Here is a 25,981-nt window from a genome sequence, read left to right on the forward strand (position 1 = left end):
TTTCTTAGTTAAACTTACAGTGTGCAGTGCAATTTGTGCAGAGCTTGTACCACTAAGGAGTGTCATACCTTGTGGGGAGGGCAGAGAGGTTACTGTATGTTTTCCTTTTTTAAGGGGTGGGAATTGAGTTTGATCCTACTTACAGTATATATTGCACAGGTTAACTGCTATCCCTCATTTCTGTGAAAATGTGGAGTAGACTCCCTCAGGAAGTAGTTTGAAGACGTCCTATAGATTGCTTTAGGAAAAAGCTGGATGGTTTTCTAGACGCACAGATTATAACTGGGTATTAAAGTAAAGATAACAGAGACTGCTTATCCAGGGAACATCCGATTGTCTCAGGAAGGCATTTATTTCCCCTGTTGAAGCAAATTGTACCAGGGGTTTTTTGCCTTCATCTGGACCAACTATGCCCATAGGGTTTTCTATCTGGGATATGTTTATTTCCCTGGTGGTTGAACTTGATGGGTTTATGTCTTTTTTCAACCTGACCTACTATATGTAACTACAGTGTTTCGCCGAAAATAAGAAATCGTCTTTTAATAATTTTACCTCTGAAAATCGCATTAGGGCTTATTTTCAGGGGATGTTTTATTTTTCTCATGTACAAAAAATCTATAGAAAATTACTTCTGTGTGACCTGTCAAAATCACGTATTTTTTCTGTTATATACAAGAAGTCAGAAATAAAAATGATTAATGAAAAAAAAACACAGCTTCATAAGCAAACAAGTGCAACATAACAGTGCAATAAGAAAATGTGGTGACAATTAACAAATGACTCAGAGTAACATGCAGACACAGAACAGTAACATAAATTTGAGTAAAAGAAAAAAAATCAATTAATAAATATGCATTGCTGCTAATGAATGAAATACTAGCAACCCTTTGAAAAGAGAGTCCACCAACCTCCTAATAAAGTTGTAGTGTCACACCAGAGTAGGTTAATAACCACCCTGCGAGTTATTGACCCCTTGCTCCAGTGCTTTTAAAATCTGCTCTCTCCATCCTCTTGGTATCCCTGTGCCTACCATGTGAAAGCACATTCCGAAGGAAACCAATAGGGCTTACTTTTGGGCTAGGGCTTATATTTCCCTCTTGCATGATTAGCATGCTGGGGTTTATTTTCGGGGTAGGTATTATTTACAAACACGGTATGTAACTGTCCTTTCATCCATAAATATACATTGTCACAAAAGATAGTTTTGCATGCAAAGTGACCTGCTAAAATGTGTTTTTGTTTGTATCTCTGCCCTCACTGCAGATGTTTCCTATAATTTTTAGTACATAGTTACCCACTGGCACAAAAGGCAAGATTTTTGGTTGCAACTGGGCTTTAAATAGAAACTGATGCTTTCAACGTGGTATGAAACTCCTGGTGCCAGTGAACTCAAATTATTAAGGTACTACCAATACTTGCATGTCCCAAATGGTAACAAATTACCACCCTCTGTGCCGCAACAGACAAGCGACTACCAGTCCCAGGCTGCCCTGACTGGTGAGGATCTATCATTAAACACCAAGTGGGTCATGTGGGTCAGCAATGTTTTGTTTGGATGCCATTGAACTAGAGTAGGAAAAAAGTTGCTAAAAGCCGTAACCCCAAGTCACACTCGGGGTAGGTAAACCTATTGGAGGTAATATTAAATAAAGCCTTACCTGATCTGCCGGCCTCCCGCGCTGTCCATCGTCGTGATCTCCGTCTTCTTCCTTCATCCCCCGGCTGGCTTCTGCACACGATGAGTCACCGGGTAGTTCCCGGTGACGTTGGTGCGTGTGTACGTTGCCGGCGGGGCGGGGAACTCAAAATACATTTGTATTGCATTTAATACAAAATAACTGTTTTGAATGCAATACATTGGATTTATATGTGTAAAAGCAGTACATTGTTTTCAAGAACATTTTTTTTACAGTATATAATAGTATGAGTATGAGTATAACATGTATTTTTTTTTTTTAATTGAAAACTTTTTTTAATATATACCGTATTTTTCGCCGTATAAGACGCACTTTTTCTCCCCCAAAACTGGGGGGGAAAAGTTGGTGCGTCTTATACCGCAAACACCGTTTTAAAAAATAATTAAAATAACATACTCACCCGATACCCCGGTCCTGCGTACGTCTCCTCTTCTCTCCTCTCCTCGATGCTGGCTGCAGCGCGTGTCTCCTCCTTCCTGCAGAGCAGAGCGAGAAGAAGCCGGCACACGCGCCCCCGTGATTCTGAACCTGGAAGCAAGCTGATCCCTGCCCTAACGGAGTTCCCCGACGGAGAAAAAGGTAAGTAATCAGAAGGGGAATTTAAATTGGCACAGGGTGATCAGAACGGGAATTTAAATTGGCACAGAGTGATCAGAAGGGGAAAATGATACATGGTTCCAATGGAGTCAAACCCCCAGAAGCAGAGCAGTGAGGAATTGAATGAAAATTAGACTTTCTCTATAGTACCACCAAAATAAAACTTTATAGGTATTCTCAAAAATAATTACATTATTTGAGCTACGGTCTACTCAATGCCAAATTTTGAGTCCTCCTCAGTAAAAGTTTGATCAAACGCTTGCTTCCATGCCCAGGCATAGGAGGGCTTTCCAGCAAAGGGACAAGGAAGAGATGAGTCTATTTGCATGAGGATCATCACCGCCCAATTTGAGATTGATTGATATTCCCCCACTGGTGTTACAGAAAGTAGTGCAACTTGGCGTGGGAATAAATCCGCTCTCCGTCTGTACAGTAAACTAAATAGAACATGTGATGCGTACATTTTATATGCAGATACCATTATTAAGACTTCACTGCCTTCAAAGTATATCTCTGTAATTAATCAAAATTCTAATTTATTGTGACAGGTACATCATGTATCTGCTGACTCAGTTCACATGTCTCTATATAGGATATGCCGTTGTCAAAAAGACATGGCACAGCTATGGTCACTAAGCAGGTATATCTAGATTTAAATCTGACCCTTCAACATTACATGTGCAAGGGAATATGGTTCCAATGAATCACCAGTAGATACACTTTTCCATGTTCTCTGCGGGTAAGGACAAAGTAAATAAAGTATATTTCTGCAAAATATTTACATTTCCACTTAAAACCTTGAAATACCCTGTATGTATAGAAAAAGATCCACTTGGCTTTAAGTTCTGTTAGGCTGCTAACACACATCATTTTTCATCAATCCTCCTAGTTGTCTAGTAAACTATTTAACTATTTCCCATTCTCAGATCTCTACAATATCAAGGCAAATCATTTTGTGCACAAAGCTACAGATGAATGAACACAGCGCCATTCTGTTTAGAGGAGAGGGGAGGATTACACTAAGGAACAATTTTGAACAAATTTTTTGTTGACTTCAATTTTTAAGCTTATTTACACTAAAATAGGTATGCTGATTATGAAAGTTCAGTTAGTTTTTTTCTATCACGTCAGGCTTTTTCCCTACTGCTTATATTAATTCGATTACTGTAGCGTTAACTTGTATAGGCTATTCAAATACACACAAGACAGTGCAGTCCGAGGTTGTGCGCTGCTCTTACTTGAAAAAGGAACGAAGGTATCGTACTTTCAAACCAGAGAAATTGTTTTTCTGCAGTACTTTAGAACTGGCAGTGGCTTTGTGTATTGCCATAACATACCTGGTTTATTGGAGGAATTGGAAATTTCATTCTATAACTCAACCTAATGACAACTATTTATGATAGCTCAAAGCAGAGCTTAAAGTGTGTCCTCCGCCACAATGACAATATATTTGGGTCAGTGCCAATTGGCCATTCAGTTTCTCTTTGTGAAGAATATGCAAATATAAAGAGAGTCATTGAGTTGTTGCAATATCATCAACACAATTGGGTCATCTGTGTTGACCTTAAAATGGTATGCTTCCTTCTTGGTCAGCAACGTGGTTACACCAAGTATCCCTGTTATCTCTGCATGTGGAACAGCAGAGCTCGTGAGAGGCATTGGATTAAAAGGAATTGGCCTCCAAGATCTGCCCTAAAACCAGGTGATCCAAACATTTTTCATGAGCCCCTTGTTGATAGAAAAAATAATATAAATCCGCCTGTGCACATGAAACTGGGTGTGATGAAACTGGGTCTCTACTGGATCTCTTTGTTAAAGCTTTGCCAACTGACAAAGACTGTTTCAAGTACCTAATTTTAGCATTTCCCAGCCTGTCATTCGAAAAAATAAAGGCCGGTGTGTTTGATGGTCCACAGATTCAGCAGCTCATCAAAAATGAACATTTCATCAGGACAATGTCAGAAGTCGAAAATAATGCTTGGTTATCATTTAAAGCCATTGTCAAGGACTTTCTTGGAAACAAACAACAAATAATTACACAGAAATTGTCCAGAAACTCTTGAAGAGCTACAAAATGCTTGGTTGCAATATGAGCATTTAGGTGCATTTTTTCCATAGCCATCTTTCTAACTTCCTGGAAAACCTTGGTGCAGTCAGTGATGAGCAAGGTGAACGATTCCACCAAGATTTGAAGGTCATGGAAAGACGGTATTAAGGAAGATGGGATGTACATATGATGGCTGACTATTGTTGGAGCATCCAGTGGGATTTCCCTAACACTGAACACTCCAGAAAAAGCTATAGGCATACATTTTTACCTTAACCACTTACCCGATAAATTTTCAAATGTTTAACAGTGAGTAACAATAAATCCTTTGTATGAACAAAAGAAATTTAACTAAAGAGTACATTCAAGTTATTATTTCATTATTTTTTCATTGTATCTAAAATGTGTATGTTTTTGGACAAAAATGAAGGGTACCCTGTCCCGTAAAAACTGGATGTGATAGCAAAAATTTGTAAAAAACAAGTGTAAGATCTAACTCAACAAAAAATGTGTTCCCCAGTGTTATCAAGCAGCAGATAGATGAACAAAGTTGGGGGCCACTGTACACACTTTTGCCCAAGATGAGTTTATCTTGGACAAGAATCACCTGAGGTGTGTACATAGATTAAGACTGCTGTTTAAAGTAACACAATGCAAAAGCCTTTTTCTGGCACTTATTATTCAAGTATAAAAATGCTTTGTGTATTTTAATAGGCCAAAAGGGAGCAAATACAAGAATGGTATGGATTTTCATACACTTTAAGCATTGTGGAATAGCCAAACTGCATCATATCACTGGCCTCAATCAGGTATTGGGTTTATATATGGATTGGTGTTGACCCTAGTCAAGTTCTCCGTTTTTATTTTATTCTGGAACAAGCTTATAATAGCGAAAGGAATTTTTTTTTACCTTTATTTAAGAAAAATCTTATGCCTCTTTCTCTGTTTGTAGCCTTCTGAGTTAAATTTCCTTAAAACCTTTAACCTTTTTGTACAGGCTAACAATATTAATAACAGATTTCCTTTATGAAACTCCAACAATTCAAGTCCATGCCTTGGAGTAGCAAGAAAAAGTACAGCTGAGGGGGAGTGCTGGAAATGTCAGACATGGGCAATGCGGAGCTAAATATTATGAGTGGCCCGACGCTGAAACTCTCTCTTCATTGAAATAGCGCCGCTACTAAAATTCCCGGCATTACTTGCGTCTATAAAACAGTCCAATGCAGGGCCACGCATAGGCAGAGAGCCCGCTGGTCTATAGACGTGAGTGATGACGGGAATTGTAGTAGTGGCGCTATTTCAATGCAGCGGCGGGCCAGCTGTAGTTCATATTTAAGATTCCTGTGGGGGCCAAAAAAAAGGATGTTGGGGACCGATTTGGCCCCTGGGGCCAGAGTTTGACACCCCTGCTCTAGACATTGATCTTTATTTACTAAAATGTGAAAATATGTGTAAGCATTTATTGCGCCTGAAACTGCAGTCAGAAAAGCAAAATTTGACAGTAATGTTTCTTTATGCACTCATAGACTTAGAAGGTGAAAAAGGACTGAAAGATATGTGCTCACCATGGTAGATAGTGTATGTGAATAAATTATACTATATTGTGGGATCGCTGTATATATATTCAATACATTTCTTGTACTTTACCATCTCCATTTAAAGGTATTGTTAGGGTATCTTTACTTTCAAAAAAACTAAAATAGCTCAACCCTCCCTTTCACACATTCATATTTCATGCGATGTGGGGGCTGTGGCTCCTTCTTTTTGTTTAATACAAGTGGCACCTGTGCAGTAAAGCCTCATAGATTTCTTTGGATGGTTAGATAGCAGGTAACCTATCAATCCCCTGCCATAGAAATAGATGGGGAGTTTACCTTCTTCCCCCTTCAAAGTCATTGGTGATCAGTGGTAAATAAATAAAGATATACTGAAACACACCATACTGTTCAAGGTCAAAAAGCTCAGCATCCGTCACTGGTCCTTCAACAGGATAATAATCTAAAAGATACAGCTTAAAGAATGTCTCAAAAAAAAAGTGTGATTTGTTTTAAAGTGACCCTATATGAGCCCCAATTATAACATTTTTGAATAAATGTTGAGAGAACTGAAATATAAAAAATCTGGAAAATGAGCAATTACCTAATATTTTAAATATTCTGTTGAATCACAACTCTAAAGCAAAGTCTGATACAGAACAAACAATGATCAGCGCCAATTACCTTTGTCAATTTCAAGTCATTTCAGAGACAATTGTTGGTTCTATTTTTTAGGGGGTATCAATAAATGTGTCCATGTTTGAGCCTATTTATTTTGATCATTATTTTTTCATGGTCTGTATGACTAGCATTATTGGGAAGATTTGAATTTGCCAATACAAATCCACTGTTTTCCATCTCAGAAAGTAAATAATCTATAGTAAGTGGAATGTTGCAAAAAACAACTCAGTTCTTTTTAATAAATGGAATTGTTGGCAAAACTTCTAAACTTTATAGGGCTGTGACATGCAGAAGTGCCACATTATTCATACATAAACAGAACATAAACAACCATAATAATGACATGATTGTAGGATTGGAGCCGAGTCATCACATTTTAGAAATAGTTTGCTTATTACGATACAAACCGTTCAGTGAGCAAGAGTTGTTTTCTGGTTTTATATTCTTCGTCTATAAAGAGATGTATGCTGCAGGACCTGACACAATTGATGAACAGTAACCAGATAATTACAGGTTTACAGTGATTTCATTGGGAATTAAAAACAAAGTTCAATTACACAATATGTGAAGGATGTGACATATTGTGTAATTAAAGAGAAAGCTTACCCATTGTCAGGTTAAAATAATAAGTGAAAGATGAAATGGTATAATTTGACATGTAAACACAATGCACCTATGGTTTAATAAAGTTGTACAAAAATTAATATGATTGTAAGAGTATGCCTCAATAAGGTTTACTCAAGAGACGACCACCAATGCATGGACTGTGTGAGATTTGTAGACATTCCTTTAGTTAGCTGATAATGTAGGGAGCGATTACTGTCCATGGTAGAAATACCTTAGAAATTGACATTTTCTCTCAAAATCAGTCCTGTACCAGGGTTATTGACCAATAGAAGAGTGAACATGCATGCACCCATCAATTCCGGAAATAATCACAAATTAACCCTCAGACTGGCACCGTTGGAGATGGCAAAATTGCTATTTCCACAGTTTATTTGTGTATATGACTGCAAGATTTTGGAAAGATTTTTAATAAAGAGGACCTAGCCTACTCTGTTGAACCTACCAACTCCATTTGGCTTCCTTATCACAGTAAACATTTCAAAGTTGTTATTTTGGGTTTCCTTTAACTTTCCGACTTAGGGTCCATTTATAAACCCATGAATCTGACATTCACTGAAACATTCCCTAGTGGAGAATTCATTAGTGACATTGAAACATACGGACCTGGAAGCATCTCCACGAAAGAATGTTTCAGAGTTAGATTCACTGCTTTATAAATAGACCACTTAGTAGCAATGGCCACCTGGATGCAAGAAATCTCTGCAGCAGGAACATCGACAGCAATAAAAACTGTTGTGTGTACTAAAATGTGAAAAAAATATGGCGTGTGTACAGCGCCCGTCGTCCATCGCCTGAACGACCGTCCTGGCGGATCCACAGACGATGGATGATGAACGATCGGAATGGAAGTGAAGGGGAGAGCCTGCGGCAGGGTGCCACTCTGTCATTCTCCCCCTTCCCTCTCCGTAGGACAGAACGATGCTGTATGTACAGCACTCGTTCATGCATCGTGCAGTCCTTAGTCGTTGAAAGATCCTTTCAAACGACAATTATTGCACGTGTGTACCCAGCCTTAGTCTAACCCATCCCTACATTATCTAAACCTAAAAAATGTTTTTATTTTCCCTGTAGGTACACTTTATTATTATTATACAGTGTTTATATTGCACCATCATATTACGCGGCGCTGTACAAAGCCTATAGTCATAGCTGTCCCTCAGAGGAACTCACAATCTAATGTCCCTACCTCAGTCATATGTCTTTAATACAGTCTAAGGTCAATTCTTGGGGGAATCCAAGTGTTATAGTTATAGACAACACTCAAATGTTGGATTTTTCCTCGCTTTCAATCCCACAAATAAAGTTAACCAAGACAAACTGAAAGGCAAGGACAACAATAAAAGCACACAAAAACAAAAGTTCTAACGCTTTAAGGCTATGTTCAGATTGGCCATGAGGTTTCAGTGCCGTTACTGCTTCCTCATGCCAGGGAATTGCTGCTTTTGGGGAGATGCTGGATGTAGCTTCTTCTGGCTGCAGCCCCATGGAGAATGAATGGGAGCGGCAGTGAGCGGTACTAGTACAAAAGACTGCTGCCAGCTGTCAAATGTGTAGACAACAGTTCTATGGGAACCAGTGCTCCAATGCAACTGACCCGAAGATTAGCAAAATGCCAGCTGTCAGGAGCCACACAGGATCGTTTGATCCCAAAGCAGGTCCTGAACTTGCCCTAAGTGTATCTAAACAAAAATGAAATTTGCAGCTTGGCTGCATTTATTTTCACTTTTCAGATTAAAATCATTTTGAGCAAGAGCAGAAAATTCTTTAGAGCTTAATCACAAAATACCCTTAACTTTATAATGGAGATAATCAAGGCAGATGTGTATACAATCTAATCTGTGACTACCCCCATAATCAATGAGGGAGTAGAGAGTGTGGACCAGAAGGAAAAGGAGAAGTCTTAACTAGAGGATTACCGGGATAAGAAAAGGAACACAAAAACAGAAGGAAAAAAACTACATCCCTCTTAGACTACTTCTGTCTTATCTTACTCCAAGATTTTCATCACTCCAGTTTTTAAATTTTCTTTTACATGAAGTTGGAAATGTAGTAAACACACTTTAAAACAATATTTATTCACATATTCTATCCATTGTGTTGATGTAAAACTAAATCTGGGTTATTATATTCCAGTGGGAGGCTGGCTCATGTGGGTGGAGATATTTTTGATTTTGTATTTTGAGAGATTTTTATTAAAAATTAAGTTTTTCCTGAGGAAGCAGATGTTAGTTCAGTGAAACGCATTAAAAAAGACATCCGTTGAGACCTGTTCAGCCATGTTATTTATGTCATGTATATATTCTATTTTAAATATTGTGTTTTTTTATTCATGATTGTCATATTAATTTTTTTAATTATATCTAAAAATAATAATTTATTTAAAAATATGTGCCTAAAATATCCCGCATAAAACAAGAAAAAGCTCATACAATAATGTGGCACAACTATTAATCACATAAGCGGAGGTGATATATTTTTCTATTGTAAAACACTTTAAAAAAAAGCCTTCATTTATGTACCTGCAAGTATTGTCAAAAAATAAAAATTAATGAATTATACTATTTTCAAATATTTTCTGTTGCTTTCCATTGCATCAGATTCTTGGCAGCCTGCCATTCTTCTCATGATAGCAATCAGCAGGTGTTTCTAAAGCTACGTACACACTTCCAATTATTATCGTGGGAAAACGAACGACGAACGATCCTGCACGATATGTAAGAACGATCGTATAGCACCGATCCTGCACATAGAGGTAACGACACGATCGTTCGTAGATATTGTACACACAATAGATACGATCGTTTAAGCGATAGAGGAACTATGTGCACGACAGGAAAGTGAACGGACGTTCGTTCATCACGCATGCTCTGAACATGGACGATCAACGAACGACCGTACACACGAACGATGTTCAACGATCGTCGTCCAATCCGATCCGCCGGTCCGGTCGTTCGTTTCCAACAACTTTCCTCGTTCGTCGGCGTCGTTGGTTCCTTTTTTACGAACGATTTTTTGCCCAATCGATCGTTCGTCGTTCGATTGGAACGATAAAAATTGGAAGTGTGTACGCACCTTAAGTAGTAAGAAACTAATTCAAACTAGTCAATATTGTGATCATTCCGGAGCATTGGGAGGGAATAACACCACATTAAAGCCAATTTCCAGGCAATGCATAACTCCTCCCAACCATTCCTAACTTATTCTTCACGTTTTTTCTTACCATGTTGAGCAAGATATACTTAACTAAATCCACCATCCAGGTGCCTTGCCAGCACTCTTTCCGGGTTAAGACAACAGGTTCTCTATAGTCCAAGTGTGCCAATTTTGCTGCTTCTGTGTTTTCTGCTAGAACCTGAAAGAGGGCCACTGGTGGGAATTTAGGAAGAAGTAAGAAGACTAGCACATGATAAAGAAGTGATTATGACTTTAGGCAAGTAAAAAGGGCATTTAGTTCAGTAATAAGCAAAGTTAAATATATGCGAATAGTTTCATGCACACAGTTTGGACTCCGGTACACTTTAAGGACATCTGAGCAATCCATAAGTAAACACTTGGAATATTTCTCCATAATTAACTCTCTGTTATTATCTGCAGAGCATAGAAAATTGTCCCTTTAATATCACATACACAGTATAGCATGTTAAATATCTGTGAATCATGGTCCTTACAGCTATCACAATAAAAACATATGATAGATAAGTGTGGAACCTAATGATGTTAGGATGTTGTCATTAATAAACATAGGTTATTTTTGAACATCTGTAAATATATATTCAAGATGGGGTTGCATAATTGATTTCTAATCTTAGCGATTTACAAAAAAATCTCTAGACAAATAACTATTTATCTCATTGTAGGTAAGGCTGGGCACGTGCAATGGTTCACGTCCGATAATCGGCTCAGGACTGTTATCGGATGAAAATCTGGCTTGTTTACAGCACTCGTCGTCCAAACGACCGTCCTGGCGGATCCACGGGCGGCGGACGACGAACAAACATTTTAGAAGTAAGAGGGGAGAGAGCACGGCAGGGTGCCGCTCCATCGTTCTTCCCCTCCCCTCTCCACAGAGCAGAACGGCGCTAAATTTACAGCACTCATTCATGCATTGTGCAGTTGTTAGACGTTGGAAAGGATCTTGAAAGATCCTTTCCAACAACAACAGTTGCACGTGTCTTCATAGCCTAATTCTAATTCTTTGTTGAGAGATTTGTTTTAGAGATTAAAGAGTATTAAAACCTAGAAAATATCCATACAATAACGTATATTTATATGCAAAACAAGCCCAAGCTGAGAGGAAAAGAAAGTGTTTTCTTACTAGAGTAAACAGCATCAGGATGTAAAAATAGGAATCATAACAACTGCAACACATCGAACTGAAAGTTATAATGAAAATTGTTATTTTTAATAATTTTTATGCATGACAGAGAAGAAGCATGGAAATAACAGCCACTGTTAGATCACTGTTAGATCATAAATAGATCATTGCCCACCTTATTCAGAATAATTATGTAATGGCTGGCTAAGTGGATAGCACTCTATGCAACCTTTGCAGTGCTAGGTCCCAGGATCAAATCAATCAGGACACTGGCCAGGATACTATCTACAAGACGTTTATATGTTCTCCCTGTGTTTGCATGAGTTTCCTCTAGGTACTCCAGTTTTCTCCCACATTCCAAAAACGTGCTGTTAGGTAATTGTCTTGCCTTCAAAATTGGCCTTAGATTGTGTTAATAGAATATGACTATGGTAGATACATTAGATTGTGAACATGACTATTGACTTTGTAAAGTACTGTGTTATATGTTGGCTATGTAAAAACAAGTTAATAACAATAATGAAAGACAGTCTAAACTTAAGTGGGTTTTATTGGCCATAGCAGCCTTTAATTACAAGAATTATGGGGTGATTGGGTGACTGATTCAAGTTTAAAATGCAGAAAGGGAAGTATTATAGGTATCAGCTCTCCCCAGCGCCTTTTTATTTTTGCAGCACTCACATTCCACCCCAGGTCACTACATCCAAAATAGAATGTCAGCAATGATTCTGCCCAAAGGGGACTGTAGCATATTTGGTCAGGTAATAAACTGCATATGAGGGGAAAAGGAAAAAGGATCTAGAAAATAAGGGGGATTTTCTGAGATCAGGAGGGAACACTGTTTCTTTGTAAAGGGAACTATAAGTCACACAGGGTATACTATCATGACCTTGACCTCCCTGACATGAAATGCCTCTTTTAAAAAAAAATGGCCTGGAAACCTTTTTTTCAGGAGATTGGGAATGGAAAAATTATTAATCTATATATTCACACATTCATGACATCATAGCTTAGAATTTTAATAATACCAGGCTACTTAGTAACAACACGATAAAAGATAAAGTGTCATTATTTAAAGGATGCTTATAAGCAAAATTTCACCCAACTGAAGAACATAGGTTGCCTCCCTTAATATCAGATAAATAGTCATTGCCTGAAATGAACATTTTTGTTTTTCCGATGTAAAATGTTTCCTATATCCATTTTAAAAGATATTCTTTTTCTAAAGTTAGCAAATAATATGGAGGGTAAATCTGACCATTTGCTAAAACATTTTGTTGACCCACTAAAAAACTTTTAAATTAAAAACATCCTCCATATTCTATATGTCCTTTTACCTAATTAAACATATTTCATTAGTTAAACATCTTTAATAACTTATAATAAAGTACGATATATCTTTCTATTATTTAAAATAAACTTGGACTGTGGATTATTATGTTTCACAAAGTTAAAAACACAAGTCAATGTTTACTGAGAATTTCCTGGAGTTTTTCATGTCGTTGGTTAAAAGTAAATATTCTGACTTCATTCTTTATAGTTTGCTGGTTTATTTATCCATATAAAACATATCTTTGTGATTTCTAAACTGTGCTCTGCATTTATTTTCAGCCTTTTTGTAATAGCTTCTTTTAACAAGTGATTTAGTAAAATATCTGCTCTTTATTCCTAAAGTCTTTCTCACTTATGCAAAAGATGCAAGAGGTGTTCAGCTATTGGGATCCCCTTTTTATGACTTGTGGATGCAAACTTAAGGCATGGAAAACGTTCTTTTTTTTAACTGTAGGCGGGTAATTTATTTTAATAGATTTTTATTTAAAAAATAGAAAATGTGAAATTTACATAACAACTAAATTTGAATGTAGGTTAGTAATTTAATATATTCACACCAGATAGTGTGTCCTGATTCTCATTATTCAGGAAGAGCTTTTAAGACATCATATTACATTTAATAGATATTCAACTAATTACAATCAGAAATCGATTCCTGTAAAGGTAGAAATTGTTATCAATCTCTGTCATAATTTTCAGCATTAGATTTATTGCCTAAAGACGTGGATGAAAAATTACAAAAATGATTTCTTCAGGCAAATTCTTAAAACCTAAAACTTAACTAAAAAGAAATGATAAAAGATTATTTAAATCTGCATGCTTTTTTGGGTTCTAAAAAAGTGAATCAAATATTGACTGTTGTGAGTGTCTTTTTGATCTATCTCTACCCTTTCCTTTGCAGTGGGCTGTTTGTTTAATGTGTTGGGTTTAACCTATGATGCTTTATTCTCCTATCCTTAAAGAAAGATGGTAAAAAGGGCAAAGGGAAAGAAGACTAACCTATTATTTTAGACTGGTGGTGATCCATCCACACAAAAATTTATGTTTTAAATAATACATTGTATAATTTCCTAAACACATTTTTACCATGTGCTGTCCCCACCACCCATTTTAATCATTCATTTTATGGTGACTTTTATTCTTTTGCTTTTTCTTTAAAATATTGCATTACTTGTAGCTTCCTTTCTGTTTTTATTCTAATAACTTTGGATAGATGGCATGGACAGGGTAATGACTAAATCATTTTAAGCGTAAAGAGAAAAGTGGTTAACATAAATGTGCTCCTTTAAATGCATACATGCAGCCACTGCCCACTGAGTACATTAACTACAACCCTACAGCCATTATTATTAGGGATGAGCGAGAATAATAAGTTCAATCTCCCGGCGAATCGGGCCATTCTCGCTTACCGAAAATGTAAGCGAGAACAGCCTTCTAATTTGCTGAGAGGTCGAGCTCTCGCCAAACAGGAGGATTTCCAGGGCTGCATCATGCAGACTGCCATCAAGGTAAACTAAAGTCAGCATTCCCATTGGCTTGTGCTTGTCAGGGGTGGTCCAGATCACCCAGTGAAAACACTGCTCACTAAATATTTTATGAGTGGGCTTGCAGCATTGGTGGCTGTCTGCTTTATAACATAAACATTACCAAGCAAAGTTAGCTCAAACGGGACATTTATTCAGTTCAAATAATCCTACTTAGCAATTGTCCTGATTTATTACTAATTAGATACACAATTTTCTATTATTTTCTATAATAGATTTTATGTAGGCAGCTCAGTAAATAAAATTGTTACTTCAAGACCAAATTTATTAGAATAAAATATCATTCCCTAGCTGGGAGGTATATTGTAACATGACACAGGAGACTAGTCATATGGACCTTTCACAATAAAAATGAACAATTTTAGAAGAATGTTTTCCACAATTGTTCTTGTTCCTACTGTGGTCAGTGATCTTTTTAGTTGTTTGTTTATGTTGAATCCCAGCAACAATGGGTGTATAGCCAACAACCACATGTTTTGTTGGGAGGTTATATAATCAAAACCTTAGCAATATAATCACTTTGGTATTTCATGAATATCCGTGTGCAAGCTTTATCTATCAATCATAATGTATTACAGAGGTGTGGTTTTTTCAAATAGATCTATTTATCTTCTAATCTTATTAATGCAGAACTATGATCAAAGTTCCTTCTTTGTGTTCTGTGCGTTGGCTTATGTGAGGAAAGGTTAAACCTAGTAATAGTCAGATAGATTAGATCAGAGTCAATTCCAACTTCAGACTAGAACTTGGAAATTAAGTAATCTATACTAAAATTTTAATTTCAGATATCTTGTGCACAGGAAAAATGCCTGCACTTGGGATGATCCAATGACAGACCGCCACTTTGGCACCCTTGTGTCTTTTGTCTACTCTTGTGGTACTCTTGTATCTTCTACAAGGAGCTGAATAAGTGTAGCCAACTATAAAAGATGGTGTGCACCAGCCAAGACAACATTTCTTTCTACCACTAGTCAGGGAGAGAATGTGCAGCTAATCTAGGGACCGACTGGATTTTAAAAAAAGAAAAAAGGGACAGACAATGCTGGCTACTAATTACTTTGGGAGAAATATTTCGGGAAAGGTGCTTTTGGAAGTTACTTAAAATTCAGAAAAATGCCACCCACAAAATTGCCATGGAATGGGTTTATTAAAGAAATAAAGGCATACAAAAGAAAAAGAGAGGGCTGGAACATCCTAACAAAGGTAAAAATCTACTTGCCACATCCCAATATAATTTATTTTCTGAAAGCAAAGGAGTAAAAGGGGGACTTTCAAGGCAAAATATACATCCGTTTCCAATTATTACCAATTCAAATACTAAAATTTATAACTTTATTACAAATCCCTAAAACCAAATCAGATGTGTAACAAATATGTTTATTAATCTAACAATGTGCATCTAATGACATAACCACCAAAAACCTCTAGTCGTTTCATGGAACTCGCCCACTTCTTCAGGAGGACATGGTTCTACAATTAAAAATACATATAAATTGCAAACAGATACATCAATAAATCAATTTAACAACATAATCACAATGTCGCAAACATTTTGTACCAATTATTTTGTGAACTATCCTCAGATGTCAAAAGGCAGAACGATGTGGGGCAACAGGTCATGCTCAAGCTGCACCTAGGGACCTCAAAATTGTTTGATTTGGATTCTGGAAGAACTTGGTCATTATTGAGATTGTAAGTGCAAAATTATTCCTGAATGGGTTTTTCACTTGGTATATGGGCACATATATATTATGGTCACCCTTTTACTCCTTTGCTTTCAGATAATTAAGAAATAAAGGCATGCAGGTAAACATGTGACAAATAATTTTCATATAATCATTTTTCAGCAGACAGAAAGCACATTTCTAATGAGCTGTAAGGGTACCAACAAATTTGCCACAGCTGCTTTTCAGTTTACCAGTTCTTGGATGAAGTGGCTTTGTGCTATTTGCTTAGTAATTCAGGAAAAAAGACAATTTTCTTGGGTGGCTACATTTACTATTGTATTGTGTAGCCATAGCAGACACTAACCAGACAGAACTTCAAAGATATGTGCCTGTGTTCATTAGATGATGGGATTAGTAATTACACAAGAAAGAGAACATTGTTTTTAATTCCATTTTATCTCTTGGGCTAAACTGGATCTGTGAACCTAACCAAAAACTCACAATGGAGCCCAGCTACACAAATATACACCAATGCAGTTAGGGGTACAAAATTTAATATTTATCACATTAAATTTACTTGGCAGTCTATGAACAGAATTCAAGACTTATTTAAATATATTATGCTCAGTTATAAAGACATTTGTCCTGCACGGTATTACTTTGATTTCACTGCACTATACTGTTGGGCATCTTACGGTGTGCATTAGAAGCTGTGGATAGAGCCCACCTAATTCCCTGGCATAGGAATGCAAAGCATCAGCTTACCCTTTTCTTTTTCATTTAAAATTCATTATTTGAATTTGAGTTCTTTTTATTGTGGAGGCACAGCATCATATGTGGGTATTACCTAGGAAGGGCTTCATGCAAATTAAGTCTGCCTAATAATGCCCACCTTTACAGACGACAACCGCCTGAAGGTGCTGTAATATTTGCATTAACCCACCTAAGAGCCAGCCTGTTGCTTGCATGAGGGCATACAATTATTAAGGGGAAATGTGGGGCAAGGAACTGTGAATTTTTAGGGAAAATATTTACACCTTCCTACCACTCTGCAAGCATTGTGCAGAAGTTCAGCCATTATAATATATACTATAATATAATATTATAATACTCTAACCATACCATCAGTTAAATTTTTAATTTATGTATTTATGTTTTCTTTTTTCCTCATTTATTGCATCCCTTTGTTGCGTGCCCCAAGGCACAGTCATTAATCTACATTCCCATAATTTATTGTCAGCTCCACCTTACCATACATGTGTTTTATTATTTGTTTTTTTTTCAGTGGCACAAAGCCTTTCTGTTCCATTTATGGCTGCTTGTTTAACTTACAGCGGTTTCAAAACAAACTAATAATTGTATGGAAAATGATCAAGGGCTCTGGAATGAAGAACAATTTACATAAAACACTTGTGTAACAATTTATAGGCTTTGAATTTACAATGTATACATAGGTTTTACAAGTGTCTTTGTCAAAGCATAACACTTTCATGTGAGGTTCATGATTTTCTAGTTCTGGTGTCAAATGTACAAATCTATTAGTGAACATACCATTAATATTTTCTCTCTACTTTTTCATGATATTGTTGATATGATATTGTTGTCTCTAAATGTGGTGTGTCACAGAATATTATGTCCTGTGTTGCTGGGTCATTCAAGCTGGATATTTGAGAATTAATGTTCAAGGTTGCCCACAGTATGTTGTCGAGGTATTTTTAAAGTATGATGGAAGAGACCATTAAAAAGGACACTTCAGTGTAGTCAAGTGATCTCAAAAAGTCAGAAACAATGGATTTTTTTTCAGTATCAAGTAAACAATAACCATATGTCGAAAACATGATTTCCTAATAATAATATAAGTGTAGGCAAAATATCTGTGTTCTTGAATGCTATGCTGTGTCACAGGTTGTAAGGGCAAATTATCATGGTGGTGATGGGGTCTTCTGTCACTAGATCTTCAAAGTTTGACCTTTTCTACAGTTCTACTTCTGGCAGTTCTGACAGTTTCCTGTCTTGACTTCTCAAGGGCCCCATCAGTTATCTTCCATTCTCCCAAAGGCACTTTTTCATGCTCCCCAACATGACCTTGTCCTGCATATTCTATTTTTGCTTTCCAGTTCCACATAGGGGTTCATGCTGTCTCTACATCACTCCTCAGCTACCTACAATCTTCAACCTACAACTTCTACTCATCAACCTACAACTTCTCTAAAGTTCATCATGACCCTCGACTTCATCATAATTGAGGTTGTATATTGCTCTCTACCTAAATTTTCATTCTTTGGAATGCACCATGCTCTTTACACTTCAGGCTTTATTGTTCATTGGGGTGTACCAATCCCTTTATTTCAGAACTTCCATCCTTCTCTGTAGTCTACCATGCTTTTTCTCTTCTTCAAACTTAATTTACTGGAGGGCACATTTGCTTAGTCCTTTAATTGTCATCCTACAATTGTCATTGTGTACTATGCTCTTTCTCTACATCTTTCTTTATCCTTCACTTATTCTTACCGTCATTCTTCTCTTAAAAGTACCTTGGTCTCTCTGCTTCAAGTATCACCCTTCTTTATAGTGCCCCATACTCTCTATTCTTCAACTTTCATCCTTCTGTAGAGGGTACTGTGACGAGTGCCCTCTCAATCCACAGCCGTGCGCATAGACTTTCCAGCACGCTCAGCAACAGTCCACACACATGCAGGCTGAAGAGGGGCGGTCACGGGCAAGGTCATCCACTCTGATAACCCTTGCCACACACACCATCACAGGTAGACTGCCACCACGTGCTTAGATGGAAGCACGCACCATTACCCTTGACAACCGCAGTTATGCTTCTGCTTCTTTAGTGTCACCCACTGCCACTCCAGACAGGGATGTCTCAGAAATCACAATGGTATAGTAGTGTTTGGGGTTAGCAAGTTACACTATTTCTACTTAGAGCATTCAGAGATTCAGCTTACACTTTGTATAGAGAATAATAAGTAAAAACATACAAAAACAGTGCATAAAGAAACTATGGAAAAATATAGACTAATCTAAGAACAATAACAGAACAATAGCAGACCTATAGCAACAGCATAAAATAAAAGGGAAAACTGTGAAATAATGGCTTTTTCTATGCCAACCACAGAGGTGTGACTAATACAACATCCCAATGACATCCGGGTGGGGGCTGTCTGAAGGACTGACTCCACATGGGTTATGATGCTCTGTGGACACTTGCCAAAGTGCCCTTGTTCTAGCCATTATTAATAATTTCACAAGTACAGGTTTTGTGAACTTCCAACCCCTAGGTTTTTAATCATCACAAAATACAGAGTTTACAGAGACCAAACTAGTCATGTCTGGGACCTATGGTTCACCAGGACAGGCTAACTATGGGTTCCAGGCTTTCCTGAGGCCTAGGAGAATAGTCCTTGGTCTCAACATGCTCATTATAATGATCCAGCTACAAATCAGTCAACTAGTACTTTATACAGAAAGGTATATTGGAAATATAAAGATTATGAATAAATGTTCAGATTACATCTCAGAGTTTATTCAAGGCCACTCTGCTAGCCCTATCTGAGTTTTATGACACCTGGAGACACAAAACTCCAACTTTTACAATGGTTGTCATAACTACAGGGTCTTGAGGATGCTGGTCTGCTAGAGAGACAATTTCTAACAAAGACATTTTAAAGGAAGACTAATTGTTAAATTTAAAAGGGAAAATCAGGACCTAAAATGTTCCACAATATCACACCTTCCCCCATGAGGATAGAGCATGGGAGCGATCACTCGATCCTTCCCAGTGCAACTGTCCTCAACTGGCTCGGCCTGGCGAGACAGGCCATCCGCATGGGTTTCACTGTCAGAAAGGCAGATGTGATCTAATCCAGGACCTGTGACAAATGATCAAGGTGTTCTTCCCTGGTGTTACTGAACACTGCTATAACATCCAGATAGGCAACAGCAAATTCACCTAGTCCTTCCAATAGGTCATTTACAAGCCTCTGAAAGGTGGCTGGTGCATTTTTCATCCCAAAGAACATGACATAAGCTGTTCTCTCATGGTGTAATTTAAACATTTTCACATGGACAGCCCCTGCCTCCTACCACCAAGGTTCACTATATAGGTAACCTCATTCAGCCACTGGGTGATTGGGTACGGTTCATCCCAGGCAGCCTGCAGTTTGTCATGCCACATTGGTAACAGAACATACACCTGCTGGCCCACCTCGTAGGTCCGATCCCAGGCATTTTGATCATACCAGCGCTTTTGTTTGACCTGAGCCAGTGCCATGTTCTCTCAGACCATCCCCACCAATTCCTCTATTTTATCTCCACGACAGATGATCCTACTGAATCACTGAGAGGAGGACTATTGCGGCTGAATTCATAAATACAGCCGTGAGAATCCTCCTGTCAGTGAGCGATCCCCGGGCACTACAGGTCAGAATAAAGGCAAGCCCTCATTCTAACCTGTAGTGACAAGGGATCTCTCACTGAGAGGAGGATTATCGCGGCTGCATTCATAAACACAGCCATGGGAATCCTCCTGTAGTATCAAGAAGAGTAACTAGGCCCACTTACTTCAGCATTTCCACAATATAAAAAGGCTTATCATTTTGTAGTCCACAGGCCAGCTACAGTTCATATTTAGGATTCCCTTGGGGGCCAAAAAAAAGACGATGAGGGCCCGGGCCTGAGTTTGACACCCCTGACCTAGATGAAATGCTTAAAACTAAATTCTAAAAAATTATTAGAAACACCACTCAACTCCAAAAAAACACATAATTTAGTTATCTACTAAATTAAACTGTATGAATTAAATAAAGCAAACAAATTTGAATATGTACAGATAATCATCTGCGTTTCAAGACCCATAAAGGGGTGACAATCTCAGGTAATGTCTGCATTTTTACTTTGTACAGTGACGTTAGTTTAATATTGAGAACACCCCTACAGGGAAAACAGAGGTGACCTCATCAATGTAAATCTGCTCTAATCCCATTCTGGGGTGGGTTGATGACTAAGCTGTATTGCTTAATTGCATCAGAGAACAAGGGGTAAATCAGACCCTGTAATTTTCCCCAATTAGGGCAAAGTGACAATGTCTTTTGTAAATAACCATTGTCCCAAATCCTCATGGTTACTTTGCCAGAGCTCTCTTGCTGGTTCTGTTACAACCAGCAATAAAATTTCTAGCAGCAGTTGATGTCTGACACCAAGGGTAGCTGTAACATAACTGCCCCAGCCATATGACAGTACTTTGGTCTAGTGATTGCATGCTAGACCTTAGCACTGTCCCAGGAGATGAGGTATGCTACTTCATTTTGAACCCACTGTTTGTTTTCAACCATTGTGAAGAAGGGTGGTTGGTATAATTGGGTCACTTTTATACTGTCATTTTGATCTTCGGCACACTTCAAAAAAATGTTTTTCATTTAGGTATTTAGAAATTTCCTGCAAGTACTTTCAAAACTTAGCATAGTGTTTGAGTGGCACGTTAAAACAGGAATGTGACTCACACTTGTATTTTAAGTTGCTTTGGTGCTGTTTCAAAAGGCGTTCCCCCAAAAAACAACAGCTGCATTCATCACAAGAAGGCCTTCATGATTAAGTGGTAACAGATATGCTACACAAAGACAGGAGGTGAGTGCTACACAACACACAATCACTAAAATGTATGAAGAGTAGCAAAGTGTATATTTGGGCAACAACTAAAAGCATATGAAGTGTATGTTTGCAGTACATGTACATTTTACCCCATGAAAAATGATTTGCCAGAAATGCATTAGGCTCCTAAAGCCTAGCACACATGTTCCGTTTCTGATTGCTCGAAACAATGTTTACATGAATGTTTCTTGTGCTGTACACTAAGTGTTCTTCTGTTCTATGGAGACGGGAGGACAAGTAAGTGACACCCTGCTGTGCTGCATACGAATGTACGGTGGTCATCCCAGCTCGGTTATTCATTAACCTGACAGGACGGACTGAAGAACTATGTTGGGGGACTGCTGTATACATTAGGTTATTGTCATCCGAGACAATTACAATTGTTCATCTTAGACAACAAAAATCTAGTGTTTGTGAGGAACTAAAGTCAAGTTGACTTAGTGATGACCACCCTGACTAGTTTTCTGTTGCCAGCTACTTTGCTCTACTAGCACTTATCTTGGGACTACAAAATGATAAGCCTTTATATTGTGGAAATGCTAAAGTAAGTGGGCCTAGTTACTTTTCTTGATACTGGACCCAGCCACAAATACAACAGGTATTATTTTTGCACTTGTTAAACAGATATAACAAAACGGTCTATTTAACTAACCAAAAGGGAGCAAAGTTTAGCATTCAAGTTTACATACAGTATACCTAAAGATAGTTGGAAAACAAGTAAGGCTTGTCTGTATGACAGGCTACCATAATCTCAAGCCCTACCCATTGTAATGCATCACAATATGTAGAACACTAGTTCTGCAAAATTCCTTCTACCAGGAAAGATGTGCAATCATCATGCAGTAGCACATGTTAAATTTAATAAGGTTAATCTTTATGACAGCCATGAAATGTTCTACTGATGGATTAGTCAATTACTAAATGTCCTTCATATGAACTTGCTGATACATGTACTGATCTTGTATTTTTGGAAGTAGAGTTCCAGGTATTACATTTATCCTTTGTCTCTTATATTGGGTATATGTGCATCAGTCTTCACGTAATCAGTGTTTGCAACACAAACTTTAATATTGCCCACATCTACCCTATCCATGTATGTTTGAAAAATGCAGCCAAGATGAAAAGTAATTAATCCACCCACTCTCCCATGGAAGGTCTGAGCCTGCGATGGGAGAGTCGGCGAGTTGTGTCCAGAGACACAACCCGCCCATCGCCCTGAGCCTGCGATATCTCGGGAAGACATGGTTTGGGACCCCTGGTCTAGAGGAATCCTTGTTGAAAAATACTCCTCTTTACGAAAGCAATTTTGGGTGAACTGTTTACCATGATTAAAACTGTAATCTGTGATGTGAATAGAATTAAATTATTATTGATAAATAATCATACCATTATACTGCAACATCAAAAACAAAAAGACAAGTAAACTAAATTAAAGCTGATTGCTTCATAATATGTTTTATTGATCCTTTCTCTGAAGAAAAATATTGCAATGTTAAAGTAAGATGAACAGTGCACAGACTTGCATGAAATTTAACTATCAGTCAAAAAATAAGGAGATTTACCTGTACAAACAAGCAATTTTAACAGTTTAAAAGCAACAAATGGGCAATTGTAATGATGTGATAAAAGCAATAAACAGGAAATCATGATATAATGGAAGCAACAAAAAAAATAATAAATAATTGGTATAATAAACAACAACAACAATGGTAATCATACACATTATTTAAATAGATACATGTGCCTCCTCCCACTTTAAGTACCTTTACTCCAAGCTAATCCCCATTTTGTTGAGATGCTACAGTGATGCATTGGGTCACCTACAGGATACATGTGGTCAAAGGTAAATGAAGCACAAATATACTCCCAGTTTTCTTCCTCGTCTCATTGCTGCCTCAAAAGATGGAACACTGAGGAGCTTTCAGCAGGCAAATGTACAATATGAATTTCCAAAGCACTTTATCAGTATATCAATAAAAAGTCATCCAAAACAGCTATTCTTCAATCAATGAAAAGTAACAAACCACCTAGATCAGTCTAAAATGTAAACAATCAAGGAAACAATCAATCCAGGTAAATATTTGTTTGTTTATAAAACCTAAAACTTGATCTAGAGTCATACAACTAATGTCAATATATTCAAGAGACTCACAAGCTTCACAACTAGCTTAGAATGGAGTGGAGTGGATGACATTATAAAATCCTTCATAAACCAGTGGAAATCTTATTTTTGCATAACCTAATCTCATTAAAATTTTCACAAACCAAACCACAATCATGAAAATACAGAAGGGTATGATTAGAACCGGGCAATGCATTCACAAGCTGATTCCATTCAGTTCTTAGCAACTGAATTTTGATATCTCTGTTATAGACATGGCTACATCCTGGAAGGATCAACACCAAAATCTCAGCAAGATAACACAGCACTAAAACAGCATTTATTAGAAAACCATACTTTTTGACCTTTTTACCATGGAGGGAACCTTTGAAAAAAAATTTCAGGTCTTCAGGAAACCCTGCTTTAATTACTATATACAGTTTACAGTTTATCAGTGTGGTAGTCATTGGGAAGAATTACTCTTATAGTGCTGGCCAGTGGGAAGAATGTCATCATTACAGATAGTCAAAAAGATCATTGGTGTCAATTAAACTGACCTGAGAAGAGTGAATTGCTTATGACTCAAGGAACCCCTCGCAACGTCTAGAGGACCCTTGTTGAGAAACGCTGCTCTTTATCAATGCAATTTTGGGTGGATTGTTTACAATGATTAGGACTGTAATATGTGATGGGAATAGAATTAAATTAATATTGACAAATGAATCATACCATATTACTGCAACATCAAAAACAAAAAGACAATTAAACTAGATGAAAGCTGATTGCTTCATAATATGTTTTATTGATTCTTTCTCTGAAGATAAATATTGCAATAATAAAGTTAGTTTTTGTTTTAATGTAAAAACCAAATGGGTTTCTTTTTTCTCTTTTTATTTGGTAAAAGTGTAAGTCAAAGGCAAAGCTTAAAATTTTGTAGTTTGCAATAAAGTTGGGAAAACTAGAGCCCTTGCTAGTTGTTATTGCTATCCAGGGTGTTGTTAGCAAAGTTTTCCCTTACTATATTTCTGACTTGACAAGATCCACAGTTGGTGTCAACTCACCAATTGCAGTATATACAATGACAAAAATAAAGGGCAGACATAAAATGCATCTGGAGAGATCCTGTGAAGTACTGTATATAGTTTCTAGCAGTATAGACATCTGGATCTGTTTAGAAAATGTCTTCTTTGTAAACAGGACTACATTGGAAAGTGGTCACCTTGGGTTTGGTCTGCCAGGTTATGCCAGTGTTTAAAAACCTACCCCTAAGATAGAATTGTGGCCATGGTTCCTTTATTAATTTCTAAGACAGGATAGGTGGGAAGTTTAAATTCATTCTTATATGCAATAATTGACCAGGTACATTGAAAAAGACATTTGTGTGATGGCTTTATAGGGTTGAACCCGTAAGTGGGTAATCATAGATCATGTTGATAGGCTTTTGGTTAATGGTATGGAGTCAGGTAGCTGTATCAGCCGGGTCAGTTTTTGAGAGTAGAATGTGTTTTTCAGTCCACTAGTATTATAAAATTTTCAGGCCTTAGATTTTGGTCGCTGTATGTAGATTGTTTGTAAACAGAAATCAAACTCGACAGGGTGTTCATCTTTATTATGGCAGTTTAAACCAAGAAAAACAAAGTCTATGCCAGTTCAAAGGTCTAGTTGGAACTCTTAATTAAAGAGGTAGTATTTTTATGCAAATAGCTCTGAAACATCAGATGGTAGCTAAATTCCTAAATAAGTAATAAGTACGTAAATTATTATTACTCATTTTAAATCATCTTGCAACATAGTATGCATACAATATAGTATAAAATACTATATTGTGCAGCACGGTGGCTCAGGGGTTAGCACCTTTGCAGAACTAGGTCCCAGGTTGGAATATCAGTCAGGACACCTCCAGGTACTCCAGTTTCCTCCCACATTCCAAAAACATGCAGTTAGGTTAATTGGCTTCCCCCCAGAATTGACCTTAGACTACATTACTTGCATATGACTATGGTAGGGACATTGGATTGTGAGCCCCTTTGAGGGACAGTTGATGTCACGACTATGGACTTTGTACAGAGCTGTATAATATGATGGTGCTATATAAATACTGTGTAATAATAATAATAGTATTTGTGGACTACTAAAGTCATAAATCAAGTAAGGAGCTCACAACCTCTACCATATTTATA

The sequence above is a fragment of the Pyxicephalus adspersus genome, chromosome 3 (genome assembly GCF_032062135.1).
Source record: "Pyxicephalus adspersus chromosome 3, UCB_Pads_2.0, whole genome shotgun sequence".
NCBI lineage: Eukaryota > Metazoa > Chordata > Amphibia > Anura > Pyxicephalidae > Pyxicephalus > Pyxicephalus adspersus.